The sequence below is a fragment of the Stegodyphus dumicola genome, chromosome 6, assembly GCF_044657685.1.
Source record: "Stegodyphus dumicola isolate Sdum_Otavi_A_Nest chromosome 6, ASM4465768v1".
Taxonomy (NCBI): Eukaryota; Metazoa; Arthropoda; class Arachnida; order Araneae; family Eresidae; genus Stegodyphus; species Stegodyphus dumicola.
In genome coordinates this window covers 165,321,468-165,347,569 of record NC_140773.1, presented here as the reverse complement: position 1 = coordinate 165,347,569, position 26,102 = coordinate 165,321,468, and the positions used below count along the sequence as shown (strand labels likewise).

General features: G+C 34.0%; 1 protein-coding gene across 5 annotated transcripts in view; it reads right to left on the bottom strand.

Annotated features, from left to right (window-relative positions):
• The window catches only part of LOC118179429 (N-acetylglucosamine transporter UNC93A-like), a 328,066-nt gene that overhangs the window by 114,254 nt on the left and 187,710 nt on the right, over positions 1 to 26,102 (bottom strand). For 4 of the 5 annotated variants that reach the window (XM_085819137.1, XM_085819136.1, XM_085819138.1 and 1 more), the window contains exon 3: positions 20,324 to 20,500. The exons of the other annotated variant lie outside the window; for it this stretch is intronic. The gene's annotated coding sequence lies outside the window, so the exon portion shown is untranslated. The remainder of the gene's footprint in view (positions 1 to 20,323; positions 20,501 to 26,102) is intronic. 5 annotated transcript variants of the gene reach the window in all.

Here is a 26,102-nt window from a genome sequence, read left to right as displayed (position 1 = left end):
TCCACCCTGAAACAATATCGACAGTTTTCTTGGCAAGGTCTTCTAGACAGGGCGTCGGCGTTTCCGTGTGATGATCCCTTACGATGACGGATAGTAATGTCATATTCTTGGAGTCTCTGTATCCACCTGGCTATTTGACCCTCAGGATTCTTGAAATTTAAAAGCCAGGTCAATGATGCATGATCGGTGCGGAGCAGGAATTTTCTGCCGTATAGATAGTGATGGAACTGTTCTACAGCTTTGACTATGGCGAGCAACTCTTTCCTGGTGACACAATAATTCCTCTCTGGTTTAGACAGGCACTTGCTCCAGTACGCCACTACACGTTCTTGGCCGTCTATTTCTTGGGACAAAACAGCACCAACACTTTCATTACTCGCGTCGGTGTCGAGAATAAATGGTCGGTCAAGCTGAGGATACGTCAGGATTGGAGCAGATGTTAAAGCCTCCTTTAAGTTGTTAAATGCATCCTCGCATTCTTTTGTCCACAAGAACTTTTGGTTGCTCTCTGTCAGCTTGTGTAGGGGTCTTGCGATGAAGGAAAAGTCCTTCACGAATTTCCTATAGTAGGTGCAAAGCCCTAGGAAGCTTCTCAGCTGATGGACATTTTCGGGACATTTCCAGGATTTAACGGCTGATACCTTTTCAGGATCTGTGCGCACACCTTCTGCAGAAATGACATGTCCCAGGTAAGTCACTTCCTTTCGGAACAATTTGCATTTAGCGGGACTCAGCTTCAGATTGGCTTCTTTCAGTTTCTGAAGCACCTTCCTAAGATTTTCTAAATGTTCTTCAAAACTCTTTCCGACGATGATGATGTCGTCCAGTTATATGAGGCAGGCTTCGTAGGAAAGGCCTTTCAAAACAGTTTCCATAAGACGTTCGAATGTTGCCGGCGCATTACACAGTCCAAACGGCATCACCTTGAATTGCCAGAGCCCTTGTCCCGTAGTAAATGCCGTCTTTTCTCGGTCTTCAGGCTGTATTTCTACCTGCCAATACCCACTCTTTAAATCAAGTGTTGAGAACCACTTGCTGCCAGAAAGAGTGTCTAGAATGTCGTCAATTCTAGGAAGAGGGTAACCGTCTTTCTTCGTAACCTCATTCAACCGGCGATAGTCGACGCAAAATCTTGTTGAGCCGTCTTTCTTTCTGACTAGGACGATGGGAGATGCCCATGGACTTACTGAAGGCTCGATGACATCGCTTTCTTCCATATCTTTTAAAAGTGTTCTCACCTCTTCCTGTTTAGCAAACGGTAGACGTCTTGGATGTTGCTTGATCGGGGGATGATCGCCGGTATCTATTCTATGTTGTGTCAAACTAGTTCGACCCACGTCAGAAGATGAGCGGGAGAAAACAACTTGAAGATCTTTAATGACGCGATCGGCAGCATTCCTCTCTTTATCGTTTAATTGCGCATTCTGCAATAACTCCGATGTAATTCTTGGATGTTACTCTTTCTTTCAACAGTGGTTACTGGAGTACATGCTGCAACCACTTCACCTTTCTTAATAATTCTCCCCTTCTCAGTTACATTGGCGACTCTCACCGGGATAACCGTTCTGGATAGGTCGACGAGTGTTGAGGCTACTAGTACTTTATTTTTAAAGTCCAAGGAAAAATTGTATTTCCTTAGAAAGTCCAATCCGAGTATGCAAGAATCAGTGATCTCTGCTACATATGCCGTGTGATGGTAAGCGGCACTTCCAAACGTGATGTTAGCATTTACTTTTCCATCGATGTTGATCTTCTCACCGGACACAGTCTGTAGGGAAACGCAGGGCGGCGTCCAGATAAGTTTGCTTCCCAGTTGTTGAGCCAAATCTTTTCGGATGATGGTAACGTTGGCTCCTGTATCTATCGTCATATTGCAGGGAACTCCATTAATATGTCCTATTATGAAAAGTCCATTACTGGCGCCTCTCACTGCAGAAATCTGAAGCGGTTTAAACTGGGGCTTTTCATGATCTGGCAACCTCCGCCCCGCGAGATGGCCACTAATTAGTTTCCCTGCTGTTTGTTAGGAGCGGTCTTAGCATCCGTGCCCTGGGGTGTTCTGCAGTTTCGTCGGATGTGTCCTTCAGCACCGCAGTTCCAGCACTTTACGGTCGGTTTCTTGTCACCAATATTCTGTCTCAAGGCGTTCAGTTGTCTAGTTAAATCGTCTAGACGAGCAGTGACTTGATCCCCTGGCTCCTGGACTTGAGCAGCTCTGACTGGATGGCGGTCTCGACGGGTGGCTTGCTGGGCTGCCTCAAATTTCATGGCATACACTAAAGCGCTTTTCAGATCTTTAACATCCGCCATTCGCAGTGCTTTCTGTATTTCAGGGTCCCGGATGCCATCGATGAAATATTGCAGGGACAGGATTTCCCTTGTTTCTGTCGGGCACTCTGAAAAGGCATGATGTGACAGCCTTTCAACATCCGTGGCGAGCTCCTGAAGCGTTTCGGTGAGCTTCTGTTGACGAGATTTTAATTGGAGCCTGCTGTAGTCTTTTAAACATTTCTCGCCGAAGCGCAGCTCCAAAGCGCCGGATAGAGCTTCGAAATCTAGCCTTTGATTTTCGGGAATCGTCTGCAGGATATCCGCTGCGTCTGCTCTCAGAGAAGCGGCGAGATGACAGGCCTTAGCTTGGGAATCCCATCCATTCGCATCCGCAACGATAGAAAATTGTGTCCTATACACCTGCCAGGAGGTCTTCCCATCATATGTAGATAGTTTCAGAACGGAACGAGCAGGCATCGATAAAAATTTAAAACCTTCAGAATTGTTTCCTACCGTCGCTATGCACTTCTTTAGGCTGTCAACTTCTTTGGCGACGGCAGCAGAAACCCTATTATCAATTTGTTGTTCGACGGCAGAAACTCTCTCTTCTATATGTTCTTTTACAGAAGAAATTCTTTCTTCTACTTGTTCTTTTACCGAAGAAACTCTTTCTTCTATTTGTCCAACTTTAGTTTCAACCGCGTCTATTCTGCCTTCCATAGCCTCAAATTTATTTTCTATTACGCAGGTAATTTCTCTTTTCATTTCGTCCTGACCTGCTTTCATCTCGTCTTTAAGGGATTTCATCTCTTCCTTAACGCATTCCTGGCCCAATTTCATTTCTTCCTTAACGGATATTTGACCAGCATCCATTTTCTCTTGTACAGCTTTTATATCTTCCTTAACGGAGTTGACGGCTCCTTCCATCTTTTCTTGGAAAGCAGCAAATGCAGTCATCATTTGCCTGAATTGTTCTTCCATCGCTCTTGTTATTGGCATTCAAATCCCACTTCTGACACCAAAAATTGTTGCGTGCGTACGGGTTCGTTATGAAATGAATGCACAAGTCCGATGAAAAATGAACAAAAATTTATTATTATCACAACAAAAATGCTTAAATTTTCTCAAATTATCATGCAGTATTACAATATCTCACAGTAGTTATCTTTTAACTACTCAAATGTCCAATAGAACGTAATTCAAAACAGCTAAAGAACGCTAATCCGCGAATTCGCTACAATCAACAACAGTAGTTTTCTAAACAACAATAAACTAAACAACTGCTACAAATTGAGATGTTTTCCTCCTTTTATAAGATTTTAAAATCACGCGCTAGAATTTTCCGGCATTTTCTCGAAATCAAAAAGAGATATTTATTTATTTAACGCACGCGCTCTTGTATTTTTAATTTTTCCGGCTTAGCTTTCTTTTAATATTCGTCACGCGCTGCCCTGCGCGAGAAATAAAACCATTTAATTTATAATTGAACTAACATTAGCTTTTTAAATACCAAATTCGTAACAATACATAATTCTAGTATTATTATAGTTTTTGAATAGGACATGTGACAACGATTAGATAATTCTTTAAATGATATACATTTTGTGCATTCTGAGTTATAATATGAATGAAATATAATACTGTTAAGTAAAACTAGCGCCAGAGTGTCGCTATGGTAAACAAAGTGAATTTTAAAGAATGCATTTATTCTATTGTGGTTTATGCGCTGTCGGCGAAGTAGGTTTAATTCAATCTAATAAGTTTAAATAAAATGCAAGAAAAAATGCGTATAATTTAATATTCCGCACAAGGAAGTCATGTGGTGTACACATCAGATTTTTTTTAAATGAAGCTTCCGAGTACACTTCTCACATCTTTAAAAATGTGATTTTGGCAACAATTTTCCCGTCTTATTGTTGTTGATAGATTTTTGATGAAATCGCATCATTATGAATAGTTTCATTCTTTTAGAAATATGGGTTTGGCAACAATTTTTCATCGTGTTTCTTGTGTAGCAGTTTTTAAGAGATTGGCATATTTCATTGTCATATATATATATAATACATTTTTATTGATTTTTTTTTTTTTTTTTTTTTGTTAAAGTTGTTCTGCAGAATAAAATTCTGCGCGGAATTTTATGTTTTTTGAGTTGCTTTCATGTTATTTTTTGTTTGTAAGATATTGAAAAGTTTTGCATGATTTTTTTCCTTAAACGGAAAGTTGGTTAATTTTTTTATTAGGATAATTAATATTTGTATTAAGGGATATAGCTTATTTCATTGTAATTTTTTTCTCTTGAAAATATAAGATAAAATATCATTCATTATATTTTGCTTTTCAGAATTTTTTGTTTTTTGCATTCTTTTATGTTATTTATTGCTCATTTCACTGTTTTTAAGGTACTGAAAAGTTTTGAGTGATTTTTTTAGGAAAGAAAGTTCTTAACCTCCTTTATACCATTTGAGTTCTTACGATTTTGCAAAGGGAAGTTGGTTAATTTATTTATTAGGATAATTAATATTTGTATTAAGGGATATTGCTTATTTCATTGTAATTTTGTTATACGTAATAACATTTTTTATGAAGTTGTTCTGCAGAGTAAAATTCTACGCAGTTTTTAAATTTAACGTTTGGTGTTCCCTTCAGCCGTTTTTCCGGTACATTTAAAAGCCAGACGAAGGCTAGCAGCGAAGCTGCTAGTTTTAAATTATAAAATTAATTTAAAAGGGAATCAAAAAGGATTTTTGTAACACAGAGTCCTTTATTCTGTCGGAGCATACAGACGACAGACAAAAAATAACGAAAGCATAGTTTTGGGAATGATTAAAATGGACATTTTTCAATAATGTGTGATGCCCTAAATTTTTACTTCGTTTATATCATACAAGGAAAAATAATACATGGGAATAAGGTTTGGTGGCAATAGTTGAAATATGATGCAGACAAGAAAAGTGAGGTTTGAGACTAAAGCATCTCTGGTGCTAAAAAAACTATTTGTATTTAAAATAGGACAAAAAAAGCAGGCATAGTTTGGCTTAGAATTTTGAACAAAACTCTATCGATTAAGTAGGGGGATCAGAGAAAGGTCTCTTTTCTTCAAGAGCAATATAAGTTTGCAGCTGAAGAAATGTCACCTGTTTGTTCGTTCGCAATACGATAACTACTTGACCGGAGCCGATATCAATATTTCTAAAGAAATAAAAGCAGAAAATATACTATGCAAAAACTAGGAAATAATAAACACAAATAATGTTTTATTGCATTTTTAAAGGACAGTATATGCATTTAAAAATGACAGTCACATGGTGTCCAAATAGCTGTTGCTTTTAAGAAAGATTATTTATTTTAAAGTAAATAATTCATTTCAAAATTCTTTAGTAGATTCAGGGAAGTTGATATCATTCATTTCGATAAAATGCATTAAAATATTAATAACTAGCCCTAATAGCTGATAGCACTATTCGAATGAATATTCTGACTGTTTCTTTTATTTCCAATACAACGTCCTTTTCTTCTGAAATTTCATGCGATGGAATAGGTTTTATATCTGCTAGTTTTATCTTTGTCCTGGTAGGTAACCATAAAATGTTAATAGCTCAAGCCATTCTAATCGTAGTTAGCGATAGAGAGAACTGAGGGATTTATGACAAGCTTAATGTTGATTACTTTCTCTCAAAATTAACAATTTCTGTCGAACTGTTTCCTTTTCTTTAACTATGCTACAGCATTCGCAGTAAACTGAGCATTCGATGATGTATAAATTATAATCTTGGCGCAGTTAGAATGCCAGATTTTCGACTGATATATTCTGGAAAATAAGATTCCGAAACAGCAATGGAAAGGAAGTAGGCCTGTACTATACACAATATTTTTGCTATGGAATTTAAAAATTTATACAGCTAAGAGAATCATTCTGAAGTATTTTCACATGTGTTTTTACTAAAACTCTTCATTTATTATTTCATGAATTTTGAAAAGTACATGGGTGTGAACCAATTCCATGTCAAATGAACGAAAAATCACGGAAAGAAATGGAGTACGTAGCCCTTTCATACGAAAAGATTGCGAAAGCATAAAATTCTCTAATTTATTTGTTACATTATTATTTTTAAAAATACTTTTCATTTCTTAGTGAAATCAATGTTATATAAAAGCAGAAAAATATACACGATCACACATGTTTCCGGACAAATAATTAATTATACTACTAATATCAACAAATGAACAATAGTTTTGGAAACAATAGCATGTAGTGTTATATTTTAATCTGAAAGAATTTACACGCACTGAAGAAAAAAATGAAATGATGAAAACTGTAAAAATAAATAAAGTAATGCAATTTGTTGTGTAAACATTTTTAAAAATATATTTTATCGTTTGTTGCATTATAGCTGCTGTTAGGTTCTTTTTGGCGTAAAATTTCGCTAGCGTTTCAGTATAAAAATGAAAGCAGTTGCAATATCTTCCTGCAACTCAGAATACAAAAGATATTTTGATGATAAAGGTGAAAGAAATCGTACATAGATTTACTATGCGTATACGCAAAACTAGACAAGCAATACTCAATAAATTATAGCAAAATTACACCTCAGGTAATCCCTTTATATAATATGGCAATTTTTAATCACACACTTTCCCTCTAATGCAGTGTGAGAACTGGGTAAAATATCTTATATGATACGCTTACAGCGGTGTTTAGTTTTAACACGGCTCCACCAAAAGCCATAGAAACTGCTATTAACGAGTGTCTGTGGCAGATTGAGAAATAACGTGGCAGAACAGCTGACATTGCAGCATCATAGCATATAAAAATACAATATAATTAAGAAAAGTCATCCTCAAGATAAAGTTAAAAAGGTTAGAAAAAGAAGTAATTGGTTAATTGCGTCATCTGTAGAAACCGTTAGATGTTTCGAAGGGGGAAACATGAACATTTGAGGGGGATTCTAATCACTAATCTTTCAGAGCTAGCTGAACGTGATAACACACTGTGGAAGACGATAATTATTTTATTCTCAACGTATAGAGGATATTTGAAGATAGGCATGAGAAATAGTCAACCAAATGCAGGGAATATCACCCACCGCATTTAAAGTCTGCCACTATTGTAGGGACTATCAAGTTTCATTAAGCAGATAACATGCAAAATTAATTGTGCTGTCATACCGACTCAAACCACGGTTCCTTCAGTTGGAAACTGGAAGAACGTAAATTTGCAAATCAAGAAACCCAGAGGTAGAATCCCGTCAAGAGCATTGCCCAATTCTCATGCTTTCTGCTTCGATGAATATAATGCTCTTCAGCTTAGCTCTATAAAACAAATTTTTTAAAGATGTCTCGGTTAAAAACAAACAATGCAAAAAATCAAGGTATTGCTGAAGAAAGCTACGGTAATGATGATATTTCGCATTCCTCAAAGGTGAAAAAGGAGCTATTGCTTAGCGGGAATTAGAAATGAAATCTAAGTAAGTTTTATATACTACATATATTAATACTTATATCTAATAAAATTGATCAATTACACAAGCTTGCAATAACTGCTGCGTTTGATTTTTATAATTGATTCTTATGTATTTTTAAAGCTGAATCCGGAAATGACTATCATTCGTTACCATCAAGTCAGAAGTTTCGTAAATCGCAAATTTCAAAACAGTTAAAAGGTCGAAAAATTGAGAAAGTATAATAATTTAAAGTAGATATAAAATACGTTTTCCATATAATTTATTCTTTTCTTACGAAGCATCGTTATAGCATTCCTTTTCTTATTCTTGATGTACGTGAACTTTTGAATCAATTTAGGATTCCGTACGAAAGTACCACCCGGAGACTATTCATAGATTCACCCAAAAGAAGCCTTAAAATTGTCCGTCTTTACAATGGGAATACGTATGAATCAATATCCGTTGGACATTTTGTCCTTTAGAAGTTCAATGCGAAGACTTGGAATTCATTCTCGATAAAATACGACGATCCTAAGTAGACTACGTAAGACAATCTCAAAATATTATCGATGCTCACAGCAAAGGCGCATAATGTTTCCTTGTGTTTTCTATGAATAAGATATCAGAGACAGAGAAAACTATTGGATAAAGAAAGAGACAAAATGACTTCATTGGAGTCTCGCCACCGAAAATGTGCTCCGAATAGCTCACTTAATCAAAATAAAGTTCTCCTTCCATCTTCGCATATAAAGTTAGTTTCAAAGTCAACTAACTGAAACTAACTAACTTTAGAAGTAATGTTTGAAAGTCGTACCTAAAGATGATCAATGTTTTAAATATATTTGTGATATATATGCAGCCGTATCAACCGCCAGACTAAAAGAGGATGTCTTTACTAGTCCTGACATTAAAAATTTTCTCAAAGATAGTAATTCTGAGAAACCAAAGGAAGTTGAAGAAAACGAAGCCTAGATAGTCTTTAGAGATGTCATAAACAAGTTTCTGGACAATAAGAAAGCTCAGAACTTTAAATCCATCATTGAGGGCATTCTGCAGAAATATAAAAATTTAAGCTGTTCTATGTGCTTAAAAGTTCACATCTTTAAACCACATTTGGACATTTTTCCTGAAAATCTGGGTGTCATTGGTGAAGAGATGGATGAGAGATTCCATCAAGACATCAAAGAAATGGAAAGGAGGTATGAAGTAAAATGAACTACGTCGATAATGGCTCATTATGGTTGTTCACAGAGATGAACCGCATCAAATATATAAAAGGAAAATTGAAAGCATAGCACAGCATGGAATCTTCGCGACATGGAACAAAATTGTGTATTTTCATTGACTTACTATAAACTAAAATGAATAAATTCTAAGAAAAACGTTTTTACAGACATTCATTTTCGCAGTTTGACTATTTAACAAATTTTGAAGGATGCGATTTCCGAAAGCATCTGACATGATGGGAAAAAACGAACGTCATTTTCCGATTCAGCGCTTAAAATACACTGAAATCAATCAACAAAAAAATAAAAACATAACACAATCCAAATTTTGCAGGCCTTTGTTATTGTTTAAATAAGCACAGCTATTAGTTACAAGATAAAATTATTTTTTAAAAAATATAACTTTTTTTTTTTTGCATTAGTTCTTTACCGTATGAAAGAATTCACTTCAAAAGGCCTTTATTAGTAAATTAAACGAGGTTAACTATATTACATTTAGAAGCTTACCTCCAATAATGGGATCCTCACATAACTGGACTTGAATATTCAGCTTTCTATTCTACACGTAAAATCAAGAAGATAATAGCAGAAAAATTCATTGTAAATTTTGAATTCAAGTATTCATTGGATTTCATTGAGACTACATTGTCTTATCCCTTAAACTGTACAGTCTTCATTAATTTTCAGTTACCTAATTTACATAATACATACAAAAATAATTTATTAAGTAGCATATTCATTGATAATGTTTCTAAATTTATGTCTGTAAAAATATCTCTTTTCGATTTCTTGATATTTATTTATTTTCCATTTTAACGTGTACGGAAAATAAAGCAAAAAAATAAATAAATCTCTAGTTTCAATTCAAGAAAAAATTCTTACGTAACTTTAGTATTTAATGGCTTTTATAAAAAAGCAAAAAATAAAAAAAAACTTAATTAATGGCATGTTACAGAGTTTTCATCTTATATCCTTTTTTATTGCTACTTACAGATTTTTTTATTTCTTCGAAACGCATATAATCACTTGCTGGAAAATTGAGATTAATTAACTTGCACGTTACACTGTGCCGCAGGCAATAAACACAACATTTCTCAATTGCAAAGTAAACAGTAGCTAATCAGTTACAAGGAAAAGAAGAAAGATTTGGTGAAAACTAGTATACGTAGGAAAATTCGGCGTATAGTGAATTGTTAGAATTAAAACATTTTTTATTTCAAATGCTGGGAAAGGTTTTTAGTTAAGATTTTATTTAATATAATTGCTGTGCCAAATATAAGATTACATTTCTTTCCTTAAAATACCCAAGTTTCATAACAGGCATTTATAGCATTTAAATGTACGTCACCTCCATAAAAGTCTCTATTCAAACTTTAGTTTCGCAACCGGCTGTCATAGACATATACTTCCATAACATTTTTCAAATATTCATATTTTGGCAAATTTAAATTATAATTTATTTTTTAAAGAATTTTAAAATATAGCATTTTATACTATTCTCCGGAATATTTAGTAGAAGTTTACACTCAGTATAAAATATAAAACTGAAAAGGTTTGACATCCGCTCAAATGAAAATAAAAAAATTAACCGAGATTTTTAATTCAAAACTTGGAATTATTTTATACCTATTTTAGCTTATCGTAAATGTCGATTACAAATAAATTAGAATAAATGGAGGCTCATTTCTCTCCTCCTTAATTTTAATACTCCTTAATTTATGATTTTATTATATATGGTAAGCACAATGAATTTCACTCAAGTAATTTATAAATTTTGCAATACTAAATAGTATTCTCATGCAGTTTTGTTACTTTAGAGTTGTTACTGAAAACTAATACGAAAAATTCAATCAAATATAAATAATTTTCATTATTAACTTCCGCAAAAAATGGTTGGCTATATGAGAATACTGACGGCTGTCATTTTCTATAATAAGAATTTTCTAAGATTCTGTAAATAAGATCCTCTTTTTGACAAAGTCTGATGGGGATAACACATGACCTCTTGAACGGCTTATTAAATTATTCACACATTTGCTGCATTTAAACTTATATCCTCGAATTATTCTAACTTAGTTCCCTTAGTTTCCGATCTCTCAAGGCAAGTTGAAAATGACATCAAAAACTGCCATTTTAAAATTAAATATCCCGGTAAACGAGGCATAAAAAAGATTCACATCAAAATTTTAACTATCAGTTAAACTCTAATAAATTATCACGGTTACAATAAGATTTAATTATTTACTCTCCAATTTTTGTACGTCTCTTAAATATTGTCTCAGATTTTAAAATTAAATATCGCTGTCAATTTTAGTTGCATATGAGAGTCAAACAATAATTTTGAGCTTTTTTTTAAAAAAATGAATACAAAATTTTACTAAATATAACTACAGGTACTGGAAAATATATAAACAGTTAGGATTTCGTAGTTTTAGCAAAATTAATTTTATAAATTTAGGAATGCCATAATATGCATATTTTTTCATATTTAAATTTCCTTTTGTTTCTATTTTGAAATATATGTGCACAACGAAGGGTTGCGACAATAAAGGTTAACACAAAGGAGCTTTTTTATGGGAACGGTGTATTTTAAGTTTTTTATGTCAGAAGAAATTTTGCGAAAAAATATTTACGTAGAATTATTTCAAGATTTAGCATTTCAGTAATTAATAAGTAACGCAGAGAAACATAGGGAAAATAAGTTTGAGCATTGAAAGAAAGAAGATTCTGGAATGTAAAATTTAGTAGAGTATTAAAGTAAAGGATCAGAACATGTAAAAACGTTTATATCTCGTGGAATATAGTCAAAATGAGTAAACATATATCCTGTAGAGTCTAGAATCGTATCAATTAAAAAAATGTGTAACACCATGGATATTAAAATATCTTAATACAAACCTTTTCTTTTATTTTATAACCTCTCAAAGACTGAAAAATATTTAACTTCATATACAATTAGATATCATAATCCCAAAATCTGTGTTCTCTTACAAAACATTAAACAAATAATTAAGTAGAAAATCACTTGAATTCCTTTCTTGAAAATATGAATTTATTTTGATTGTGGTATAGAGACATTAGGTATATTTAGAAGCAGGCAAAATGAGAAATTAGCAACGCCTTCGCCGGAAATCGAACCGCAGAACAATTACGCGCTGAGCGTGGGACCACTACACCACGAAGGCTCGCTAAGAAGGCAGAAGAAATACCTTATATACTACCCCTAGCCCTTTAGAGCGACTGGGGTTTTAGGGAACCCAATTGCCAAATCCTGGTGAGGAGAATTTCATCCAACACCCTTTTAGTTCAGGCGCCACTGTAGAGACATTAGGTATTTTTTGGAAGCAAGAAAGATGAAAAATATGCAATGCCTTTGCCGGGATTCGAACCGTGTACCTCTCAATTACGCGCTGAGCATGCAGACCACTATAACAAGAAGGCTCGGTAAAAAGGCGGGAGAAATACCTTATAGTGGAAAACACAGACTTCGCGCAGATGTTAGTATTTAATTACTACATCATGGGAACTCTGCATCATGGAAAAAACACGGTAAGCTGGGTGTAAGACTTTTGAGAAAATTGTAAAATAGTTTTATGAAAAGTGTTTACCTTAAAACTCCTCTTACTGAATATTATGATTTAATTACGAAAGTTTTGATATCAAATACGGCAAACATCTTTCCCAGCCCATAACCGAAACTGCTTTCTATAATATTCTTTTGCTCTTTAGTTATTTCAAGAATTCATTCTTTCAAAATCATGAATTCATTCTGCAATGCACATATATTTTACACATTATTATTATCATGCCTAACGGTAACGTTTTTTTTAGGTAAATGAATTGGCAAGATTAGTTATCTCTTCCGACAGTTCTTTTATGAAAGTTAGAAATGAGCTAGCTAGACTGAGGATAATTCATGAAATCAATGTAGTACAAACTGTTTATCTTCAGTCTTATATGCACAGTATTTTTACAAATTTTTAGCACTAAGTCTGTAAAAATATCAAAAAGCTGAAGAAAACAACGTTCTTACTTTAATATACAATAGTAATAACTAAAAAAAACTTTCGGCATTTCATACAGTTGTTTGATTATTTTGTAGATCCTTCGTAATATTACTGAAGCCTCTAGTCACAGTTTTCAGAATCCCTTCAATGCTATTAAAATAATATTTTGTTAAAGTGAGATTTCACTTTAGGGAAGAGAAAGTCTGCTGGGGCCCAAACGAATTGCTAAGGGGGTTGGTGGAGAATTGTGATATTTTAATTTGTTCGAATATGCTTAAGAAGGTTCTAACAAAGAATGGAATAATTAAAAAGAATGGAATTCTGTATCGGCGTATTTCATGCAAAGCCAGTTATTTGACCCAGCTTTTTCAGGTTTAATGCGCTGAATTCCTTTTAGAAGTCTGTCAATTATGTCGTCATAAAATATGGAGTTCTCCATATGTTCCTCAAAAACAATTTCCTTGCAAATTATTCCTTTCCAATCAAATAAGCTTACCCAGATGGTGTCTCCTGAGATTTCTGAAACCGAAGTTTCAGTGACAGTCGCGAATCTTATGCATACCAACATAAGAGGAATGGCCAAACAGAAAAATGCCGTTTTGCGTTAGGATCATAAACAAAGCATCAAGTTTTATTTTCTTTCTCAATTAGTTTGAAAAAGATAAGGATTTATTCCCGCTTTGAATCAAAACTTTATTCTTTGCTCAGCTTTTGAATCCATGACAGCAGACGTTTACAGTAGCAAAGCTAATCACTAACTACATGAAAAATTCTGTACAAGCAGATGATGATTTAGGGAAAACAGTTGGGACATTATTATAATAAATGTGATTAATTATCGTTTGGTAATTTTGTAATTCCTTTAAAACATTATTTCCAAATCTTTGTTGACACATTATATTTCAGTCTAAATTTGTTTTTCGAACATATTATTAGAGTTTGAAATCAGGTTCATAAATAAATAACGCCTTACATTTAGCCGCAAAGTTTAGCAAGAAAATATTGCTATGAGTATTTACAGTTCTGGTTCATACATGACAAACAAAATGACACCTTCTTTAAAAACTAGCAAAGTAAAATGCAACACTTTTTGTATTCCCGTTTTGAAGTTTAAATTATTCTAGAAAGATGTTTCACGATATTTCTTAAATTTTACTCAAGGAGATTACATTTTAGACTGTATATTTTATCTATCAAAAAATGCTCTTTCTACACAAATTTTCTTCTTTTTAAAATTAATTATTGAAAGCAGAAAATAGTTTTGAACATAAAAGATTTTGCTTTACCTTTCTCCAGAACTTTAAATGTATTTTATTTTTAATGTGAATGGTAGAAAAGATGGCAAGAAAAATGAATTTTTTAAAAGTTACTGTTCAAGCAAATTTAATTTTCATTAAAGAAAAAGAAAACAGAATCTTTTCTATTACTTTCATTTCTTCTAGTTTTCCTTACAGAGAATAATCAAAGAACGCTGAAATTTTACCCGTTCAAGTTTTGACGGAAACTATAATTCTGTTCGTAAAATAATTGAAAATATATATATTGATATTTTGGTGTATGAATCTGCAGGTCTAATGATATGTATATCAGCAATAGATTTCCTTTCCTTTAACTAAAAATACAGGCTTTAGAAAATTGTGATTCTCATCGCTTTCATTTTTCATAAAATCCTGCAATACCAATATGATGATCTGCGAAATGATGATCTGTCACACTTTGGATATGTTGACGTAATCTTTGATTGTTGTATTTTTAAGTCAAATTACTTTGGAAAAGTTATCAATAAAAGTGTCATTTTTTTATAGATCGTTTATCAAACAGCCTCTAACGTATGGAATACTATTCAAGATACAATAGCTATTTCTTTGTTTAAACTTCATGAAAACTCAAACTCACTTCAAGTTTTAAAATATTTCACTGTTACGTTGCTTTGGCCGTAGTAGTAAATGTAAGGAATTAAAAGAAAAATTAAATTTAGTAAGCATTGTCTGAATAGCATATATTTTTCTAAAATTCTTTATGGATCGATTTTTGAAAGTTGTATTACCATACAACAATGATTATTTAAAATCTCGCAAAATTCAAGTTCAGGTTGACCTTAGTTGTAGGTAGATGCTAATGTTTCTGAAATGAAATATCATATTAAAGAAAAAAATATTCTTCCAAAGAATAATTCATAAACTGGTATGGACAATACCAGTTAGTAGATTTATTTTTGTAGAACATAATTTCAAATGCATGTCTTATCAAAATTTTCACATATTTCATCTAAGGCGGAAAAATTCAAATTTTTTATTTAATTAAAAAAAAGTAAAAATATACACAAGAAGATAAATAACAACAACTATATTGTTTTATAGACGGAAGTGCAGTTCAAGTGCATATGCATCTTTATGCATTAAAAACAACAGTTAATCATACAAATGTTATTTTCTCTCTGGTAGGGTGCTTATCTCTCATACATATGACGCATTTCTTCCTTTTTTGGTAATGCTCCTCAAAATTTTCATCATGCCTCCCTCGATCAATATTCCATCCACTGTTATTTTTAATCACATTTACTTTTAGTAATCACAATGATTTTCATCTGGGTGGAAAAAACTTTCATAAAACAATCCTACAATTTTCACAATGCATTTTGTATTGTGCGCTTACTAAAACTCTCTATATTTGGCATCCTCATTTGTAGATATTTGCGTATTTGACTATCCATATTTCTAGATACTGAAGTATGGAAACCTAAGCTTGCAACAAAAAAATGATTAGAATTTGGAAACATATATGGCATTACACAATGTGTGTGTACTCTCTTTTGAACAACAGGTGGGATACACTTTCATACATTCCAACAAGTGGAATACATACATTTCATTTGTGTGATGCGTATGCATGGGTTATCAGAATTCTAAATAATATACAAACTTATCGGGTTAATTATAAAGTTTCGATCTTTTCTTCTAAATTTCAATCATTTCGACGGAGAAGCGTGGTTAAATTACATCCGGCAAAATGCAATATGATAGCCTCAAATATTTGCGTCCAGATGAAAGCTTATCTATTCACTCGCTTGATGTTCTAGCTGAGAAAATAGCACTTCGAACGTTATGACCATAGAAAGTTCCAAATAATCAAACTCTGTTAGAATTTGTTAAATGTTCAAAAAAACTTAGAAAATTCATAGCTACGGAAATGACTATGTTGAGTGAAATGCAATGCAAATCGTTTTATTGTTAACATAAGTTTTCTAAAATGCATCCGCTTTGAGAGAGTTTCAAAGCTACACTCTGTATGTACATTATCCAGGATATTTCAAACATAAGATTCCAAAGCTAAGTACATCTTGTATGGTTAGTTATAGACTTATGGTTTTAGATTGTAGGGTTATTAGTCTTTTTAGGAGAAGGAAAAGTGAATAATGTGCAGTGTACTCGCCGGGACTCTAACCTAGACCTCTCGCGTCGAGTATCCTTCCAATTACAACACGAAGATATGCGGAAAGGAGGGAGAAAATACTTTATATATACTCATCCTTTTAAAGGGCGACTGGGGATGACGGGCCCAATCACCAAATCCTGGTGGTGACGAATTATTGTCTACCACCTTATATTTTGGAAGCCACTTGTTAAGATATTAGGTTTCTCTGAAGCAGCAGACGTGAACAATGTGCCCTGTCCTCGCTGGGACTCGAATACTGGAGATCTCAAATAAGGGTCGAGTATGCTTTTACCACGATGATGAGGAAAGGAGGGAGAAAATAACTCATAAGCTTCAGCGATGAATCAAATCATTAAACCTTCAGATTACTGCAAGTTAAGTCACGTGACAGCTTTATATAAAAATAGATGAATTTTGAATGTATATATGAGTTCCGAAAAAAATAATACCGTATTTACGCGAATCTAATGCGCATCGTTTTTGGCCAAATGTACTATTCAAAATTGGGGTGCGCATTAGATTCGAGTGCAAAGTTCGCCGATGACGTCAACCAAATTTCTCGACTACATTTACCGTTACATTTATTGTTGACACATTATTTCATAGAGGATACAAACTGCAGAGTACGTAGTCACGAAATGGAGAGCAAACAGAGAAGAATGTCATATGACGCTACTTTCAAACGTAAAGTAATTCTTTATGCTGAAAAAAAAATGGCAATAGAAAGACAGGGAGAGAGTTCAACGTAGCTGAGAGCAATGTTCGCTTGTGGCGGCAACAGAAAGTGGCACTGTTTAGAACTAAAGCTAGTAGAAAGAAATTCACTGGCCCTCGCAAAGGAAGACACCCTAAAATTGAAGAAAAAGTTTTGGAATTTGTACGTGAAAGGAGGAAGAATGGACAACCTGTGACTAGTGACACCATAAGAAATAAAGCAAAAGAGGAGGCTGAAGTTCTTGGAATACCGAAACAAGAGTTTAAGGCTAGCCGTGGATGGGTGGATCGGTTTATGAAGCGGATGAGTTTATCTCTAAGACGCCGTACAACAATATGCCAAAAGCTTCCTGCAGATTTTGAGGGAAAACTACTAACATTTCAGCGGTATGTCATCACACTTCGGAAGGAAAAGAATTTTTCAATGGGGCAAATTGGCAACGCTGACGAGACGCCAATTTAGTTTGATATGCCTCATAACTACACCATTACGGAGAAGGGGACTAAGGAAGTTATCATTAAAACTTGGGGATGTGTAAAACAACGCGTAACAGTGATGCTGGCAATAACAGCAGACGGATGCAAACTTCCCCCTTTCTTAATCTTCAAACGGAAAACAAGCCTTAAAACCCCTAAGAATGAAAAGCTGTTCCCAGATGATGTCCTGATTCGAAACCAAGAGAAGGGGTGGATGACGGAATCATTAATGCTTGATTGGCTCCGAAATGTATGGGAACGCCGTCCCGGTGGGCTCTTCAATCCACCATCAATGCTTTGTCTGGACGCATTTCGTGGTTATCTCCCGACGACGTAAAAAAGAACACGCGCAGCCTAGGCAGTGATCTTGTAATCATTCCTGGAGGGATGACGTCTGTGTTACAACCACTTGACGTTAGTATAAATAAACCTTTTAAGAGTTACGTTCAGGCGGAGTACGAAAAATGGTTTTGTGAGCCAAACCGTGAATTGCCCCGATAGGAAAAATTAAGCGTACTGCACCGCACATTGTTGCACACTGGGTTTCTGCTGCCTGGAAAAGCATCGAAGCACCAATGATTGTGAAATCTTTCAAGAAATGCTGCATTTCAAATGCATTGAATGGCAGTGACGATGACGTGCTCTGGAACGCCGAGGATGACGATGACGATGATGAGGAAAGAAGAAATGAATCTGCTTCTGACGAAGAGAGCTGTGAGGATTCCAGTGATGAAAACATTAGTGAATAAAGACGTTTACTATTAATCACTGATTGTAGAAACTGTTAGCTAGATAGAAATGTTACGATTTATTTCATGTTCATATTTTACGATAGAAACCGTATATACGGTAGTGCTAATTAACAATGATTGTTTCACATGACAATAGCCCACTAATATGTTAATTCTATGTTCTGCTACTTTATGTATAAATCCATTGTTGTATAAAATATGGTATCTAAATTTAAATAAAATTATCATACCATTAATTTATAGTTTATATACAAATCCATTGTTGTATAAAATAAGATTCAATAAATTCCTCATATCATTGATGCGCATTACATTCGCCGACAAACAATTTTTTTATTATTTAAAGTTTTAAAATGGGGATGCGCATTAGATTCGGTGGCGCATTAGATTCGCATAAATACGGTACCAGTAAGGAAAGGATTTCTGTAAAATATTAAAAACAACTAATAGTTATTACCATTTTCAGCACTAATAATATTTCATATTACATTGAGTAACATTTCAAATTACCGGAATGTAAAAATTGAATATTTTCTGTTCATGAAATTGAATTTTACACTGCCCGTAAATCGGGCTTTTTACCCCTTCAGGTGAAAGTAATTTATGTCATATACTTAAGTTCGTACGGCAGAGAAATTTTTAAAAAAACATCTGGTAGCATACGGTATAAATTTTTTTGGGGGACTTTCTTCGTACAAACTCGAACAAAAGTTAACTTTCATATATTTCTACTGAAAGGTGACATAGTCAGAAAAATTTTTTTTGGTACAGTGTTGCCATTGCTCGCTTTGAAATCCTTGAAGTTTTTTAATCAAAATTTTTTTTAACTATTTCGTGTTACAAAATATGAAATCGATAATAAAACAAATTTGAAATTCAAATTAGGGCTTCTACATGCCCATATTCTATGGAAGATTATGTTATTCAAATTTTGATGGTTCTAGGTACCGTTGTTTTATCATAATGCGAGAAACGGACATACATTTATGCAGACTCTTCATTATTTACTTTTTTTAAATATAAGACAAGGCGATAATATATAGTGGCAACGATTTGAAAAGCGATACAGCCTTTCAAATTTGTCAACGCAAAATGCCGAAACGAAATTAATAGTCCATCAGGGCAAATTACCCCTTTGAACTAATAATTGAAGTACCTACATTTGAAGAAATATTTGCGATTTTCTGATTTCTCATTTCATTGACTGCTTGAAATAATATTCATTAAATATCATGTAATCAAAATTATAATGTTTGAGGCGTAACAAGTGACATCGGTATAATACAAAGCCCATTATATCTTCAAGACAAGGATATCAAAGCTAGCATTTTAGTGATACCACGTTCGATAAGCAACAAATTGCTTTGTACTTGTATGTAGAAATGTAATGTATTATACTACTTTATCTTAAAGTTTCTATAGATAAGTACTTTACTGTTCAGAAAAAGGTGACAAAAGTATTCAACACATTTTTGACATCATTTCGTATATTTATTTCTCTATGCATTGAGGAACACGAAAAAAACCATACACTTAGTAAAAATATTATGAACACCTAATACTGCGTTGCTCTAGCTTTGGCTCGCAAAATATTCTTTGCTTGATGTTTTGCTAAATACATACATTAACATTAAAATATTTCAAACATTAAACATTAAAAAATAATAAAAACATTTCAAAGACTAATTAGTACCAAAATTTAATGCTTCTTTGGGATACGTATCTAAAGACTTTTCATAACCATAATCTAAGGATTTTTTACAACTAAGATATTCATTATTAGTACTTAGAGAAAGTTGTTTTGATACTTGGTGAAAGTGTCATGTTTTTGGTTGCTAAATATATTTGTGACAAACAAAGGATCACTGTACAGTTCCTTCTCTCACTCGTTATTCTGGAAGATTATAACTCTTTTACAAGTTTTTATTTTCATTTTTAAAAGTTTGAAGTAGTAGTCGGCTGCCAGATCAAAACTTTTTTAGATAAGCTTGAAATCTTACCGATTCGGCTAGTTGCCTGCTGGACATATGTTGCACAATCTCGGTCAACTCGGAGAACACCGATTTAGTTTGCAAAGCTTCGTAAAATAGAAGAACTCTTGATGATGAACCAAACTCTCGATGGCACGATGTTACTGATGACGAATTTTTATTGGACTACTTGAGAGGAGCTCCCATCTAAAGAAACAAATATTTATCTCTGAGAGACAGAACAATAGAAAGCTTTCACATCGATGTAATAGGCCAAAATTAAAATTATTGGTAAAGTTTATTGTAGCTATCATTGAAAAGTTTTGTGAAATGCACTGTTACCTTATTTTAAAAGCAATAATGTTTTGTTAATAATCGTTGCACCTTTTAAAAAGCGAATATGAAGATTACATTACCATACAAAATATTAATCAATGAAGGGCCATCGACCTTTCATAATTACCACTGATGGGACATAATTAGAAAAAAAAATTGTCAATAATCAGCAACAATGGAAAAAAATTAAATCAAATGAAACTGCCATCTTCCTTTTAAAGATATTTTATTTTAGATACTGACAAACAACAGCACAGTTTTTTTTTCTCGTTGTGTTGAGAGCTAAGTTGTTAGCAACTTATTACTAATTAAAACAGGAAAAAATATATAGCTTAGCTTTTATCTTTCAAATTAGTTATTCATCGAGCATAGTGAATAACTAGTACGATAAATAATTCAAATGCCCTCTGAATAGCTCATCAAAATCAATATGAGTTATTCAATTTACATTTATTATGAGATTATAATAAAAAAATTGCTTTTAAAAGCAAAACACGTAAAACATTTCATGAAAATTCAAATTTATGCAATTCTGTTTAAGTATGACTCATTTATTTTGACAAAAACTAAAACTAATGTATGAAGATTTTTGCTGCTAGAAATTTCTGCAGAGTAGCTTGTACATTTCGTGCGTCACACTGCGTTATACTATTACAGTATTAATCATCCGAAAAACACAGTAAAATGCTATTTTCAATAGGTGTTATCCGTCTTAAAGATGATCTTCAATATATGTATTAATAGTAAAACCACAATGCTTATCAGTAAAATGCACTGTAACAATGCATTTTAAAATTTAGAATTAAAAATGATATATGCATTTCTTAATTGCTTTTATCTTCCTTCTTCTTTTAATAAAATGTCTGTTTTGCAGACTATACCTAATTCATAGTTTTAATAAGCATTTACATTACGAATGCCATTCATAAAGATATACGTAACATAATCAGTTACGCGTAGTATATGCTATGCAATCAGATATAGAATGTTAGTTTTAATAACCTGCGTGGGGCCTCTCCTGAGCAGAAAGACTCAAAATTATAAATAAATTGTAAATAAGCAAACAGCTCTTTGACGTTCAGAAAGCTAATTTTAATAATTTAAATCTTTTTCTTGGAAATTCTGTCAGTAAAATTCACATTAGGATTTCTTTCAGCTTTTAACTCTATCAAATAAATGCATATAAAGTATGTTTGTAAATTTTTACTATACAACGGCTTTATAAACTACAGAAATCCTAGTACAAATATTTACAATATCTCCTTGTGTTGAGTATATCATCTCCCACTGCTTGGTAAAAATTAGAATAAATATAAGATTTTTTTTCCGATACCTACGCAAGTTTTCTCGAAGGTACGAAAAACAATTCTGTAATCATATTGCATCACTAGGTTTCTTAGCTATTAAAATTCCAGAGTTATTTTATTCAAGCAGTCTTCGAAATACAAACCGGCAATATTATTCTTCTACAAGAGTAAAAAATTAATTGTCATTGTTGCATTTTGTCAATAACTTCATTTCAAAATAAAAAGAATGAATGAGTTCACAGATAATTCGAGTGAAAATAGGTTTTCTAAAAGTAATTTTGCTTTCAACTATTTTTCTGTTTGTATTTCTGTTGAAGAAAAAAATAATTATTAAAGAATAATATATTATGATGCTTCTGCGATTCGTTTACATTCCAGCATTTAATTGCCTTTTCTATTGAATTTATGAAAAACTATACTTCCAAATGCGCAGTTTAATTCAAAAACTCGAATGAAAGTATTTTAATAATTTGCGTTACGATAGTACAATTATAACCACTTTGCTTTCGTATAGAATCCTAATGGTTTTTCTCCATGTACTGAAAATTTCCTTTTTTCATTCAAATTGTAACATTTAGGAAATTTAAAATGAAAACATGATTAAAGTAGTTTTATCAGGTTTTTCTCAATTTTAAAGGAAATGCAAAGCTATATTTTAAGCGTCAGTTAATTTTTTTCGTATAGTGTAGCTAGCACATGTATTGAAGTGCTGAAAACGTTGAAAACAGAAATCCACACAACTACGATCAACCTTGATACGTGATGTTGTATCTCTCAATAGAATTCTAAAAGGTAAAAAAAGATCTCTTACCTTTTCTTTCACCCGGGAGCCGAGTTTGTTCCATTCCAAATTCTTATTCGATGAAATATCTAAATAATTCCAAGCTTTTTCATAAAGACTGACACTTAGAGATTCGAGTTCGGGTTCTGAGTTCTAACTAACTACGTTCTTACGTAGGATTATTCTCGAGTTTTGATGTAATTATGCTGATAGTTCGGAGTTTAGATGTAACATCGCCTCCCACCATTGAGATCCGACGATGCGGAGGAACTCAATACACACAGGTCCATTCGATGAGGAGGCCGAACAACTCGTTCAGCTCTGGTCATCACTCGAGGACTTGAGGCAGGTTCTGGAATACTAGCAGCCTGATCAACCTGGCCAGTTGCATGGTCGTTTCTATCTCGAGGTGCTCTGTCGGGGAATGGAAGGCCAACGGATTCGGATGTAGAGATTTCCAACGGGAAAAGCCTGGGCACTGGACGAAGCAGAATTCCATTGCTTTTCTTGACCCTCGCTAGGCTAACTATCTCGTCTTTACTGGGGAAAATCTCGACTATCTTGGCTAAAGGCCAATGTATGCGTCGTCTCTGGCTGTCTTCCAACAGAACGACATCGCCTACTTGCAACTGTTGAAATTTTCTCTTCTTTATTGCCTGTTGTCTTAACTGACCAAGATATTCATTACGAAATCTGTTTCGTAGATCATGTCTTATTCTCTGTCGGTATTTGGCTCGGCGGTTTAGTTCTTTGGAATCTACGTAGTCCATATCAGGAACTCCTGATGACGGCAATTCTTGGAGGAACATCATACGGGTAGTGGTGATGGATCTTGATTATCCTCTGATACGTATGTGATAGGTCGCGAATTAATCACTTGTTCACAGTCACATAATACAGTATATAATTCTTCATAATTTAAGGACGTTCGACCTAATACTCTTCTTAAATTTTCTTTCACCATTCGCACAAGCCTCTCCCACCAACCTCCCCACCAGGCGGCGGTCGGAGGGTTGAACTTCCATCGTATCCTTTGGATGGAAGCAGCTGAACATATGGCGTTCCAATTAACTTTCTTAAGAACACTGTTAGTCGTTACAAAATTAGTTCCGTTGTCGGAATATATCACATAAGGTCTACCTCTTCTGGCAATGAATCTACGTAAAGATTGGATGAAAGTTTCTGTAGATAGAGAAGTAACTAGTTCGAGGTGAATGGCTCTGTAAATGGCACACGTATACAAGACTATCCACGCTTGGATAGTCTTGTATACGTGAGACTCCTCATGGAGATAGAGGGGACCTGCTAGATCTACACCGACGACTTCAAAAGTCGCCCCTTCTCTGACTCGATCTTCGGGTGGAAATCCTGGCTCGACTTCCACTCTTTGTGCAACAAATCTTTTACATATTACACATTTTCTGATAATATTTCGAATACTTTTCCTGGATTTTAATATCCAAAAGTTTTCTCTAAGATTTGACATTAAAGGGCTGACACCAGCATGCTGGAGTTCTAGATGTTTCTCGTAAATTAGTCTCTCAACAAGAATATGTTTTGAAGGTAAAATGATAGGATATCGGAAATTTTCATTATCTTGACGCTGTAGGACGTTCGTTTTGGCTCTTAAAATTCCATTTTGGTGTACGATTGGTCTCAGCGCACGAATAGCGGGATCGTTTATGCCTGTAAATGATTCCCTCTGTACCAATCTACAAAGTGCCTTTTCAGCATTCTTCAATTCATCAACTGAGACATCAGGAGTGAGGTTTTTATCTTTGTTCTTTAAATTGTGATAAAACCTGAAAATCCAAGCGATCATTCTCACAGTTTTTCTAAATGAAGAGAAGTATTTGTAGTACCGATCCAAATTGTCTTCACGATCTAGAAGAGTCAGAATCGTTTTCCTTTTTTCTTTGTTTATAAGTTCTTTATCAGGCTTTTCTTCTACATGGAGCCACTCGTCTTCTGGTAGGTAAAGCCACGATGGGCCTTCCCACCATGCCGATTTCTGTAATTGCTCAATAGTACATCCTCTCGATGGGAGATCCGCTGGGTTTAAACTTCCAGGTACATGCCTCCAGTCACATATTCTGGTAAGCGATCTTATTTCTTGTACTCGATTATGAACAAACATACCCCATGCTTGATCCCTTCTTATCCACCCCAAAGCTGTAGAAGAATCACTCCAGAACACTGTTCTACAATTCTTCAGTTTCAAATCTGATAGAATTGTTGTGGTAAGCCTGGCACCTATCAGACAGGAGAGAAGTTCAAGACGTGGAATCGTAAGCTCCTTAATAGGGGCTATTCGACTTCTCGCGCTTACTAACTGAACCTTTACACCTTCGATGGTTTCAGCTCTTAAAAATGCACATGTGGCATAGGCTCTTTTACTAGCATCCGAAAAAACGTGGAGCACTACGGTATCTTCGTTTTCGTAATCAATATTTAACCAACGAGGAATTTCAATCTGAGATAACAGAGGCAATTGGTTCAACCAAGTCCCAAACTGCTCACTTAGGGGAAGAGGAAGATCTTCATCCCACTTAATCTTCTGGTTCCAGGTTTCTTGCAAAATTAGTTTAGGAATTACAGTTATCGGTGCAGTAAAGCCAATGGGATCAAAAATTTTCTGGGTAATTGACAAAACTTTTCTTTTGGTAATAGGTTCCCTCAAGTTAAATGTTTCTTTGATCTTGCAACTCAAACTATCTTTTTCTAAATCGCATACTAATCCTAATACTGGGACAACTTTCGTCTTGTTCTCTATCTCATCGATTATGTCAATGCGAAAATTTGATCGCCAACATCTCAAATTGAAATGCCCTGAAACCAAAATCAATCTTGCTTCTTGAACGAAATTTTCGGCTTCATCTACTTGATTTAAGCTAATTAACGAATTATCGAGGTAAAATGAATCCTTCAAAATATTAGAAGTTTCTACAAACTTTTCTGGGACTGTAGTCAAAAGGTGACTAAGTGTAGCGGCTAGCAGAAACGGACTTGATGTGAGTCCCAAAACAACTCGGTTATGTCTGTAAATTTTAAACTTATGTTGATTATCGAACCATAGAAACCTTAAAAAATCTCTATCCTTTTCTGCTATTTTGATTTGACAAAAGCCCTTTTCGATATCAGATGACACTCCTATGCGATATTTTCGAAAACGATTCAATATACGTGGAATAATTTCTATTAAATTTGGTCCTTTACTCTAACAATCATTGAGAGAAGGTGAATTCTTAGAACGTGCAGATGCATTGAAAACAGGCCGTATCTTTGTAGTTTCACTAGACTCCTTTATTACAGGTCTGTGTGACAAGTAGTGCACTCCTTCCTCCTTTTGCTCAGTTACTATCTCAATAATGTCCTTCGCTTCCCA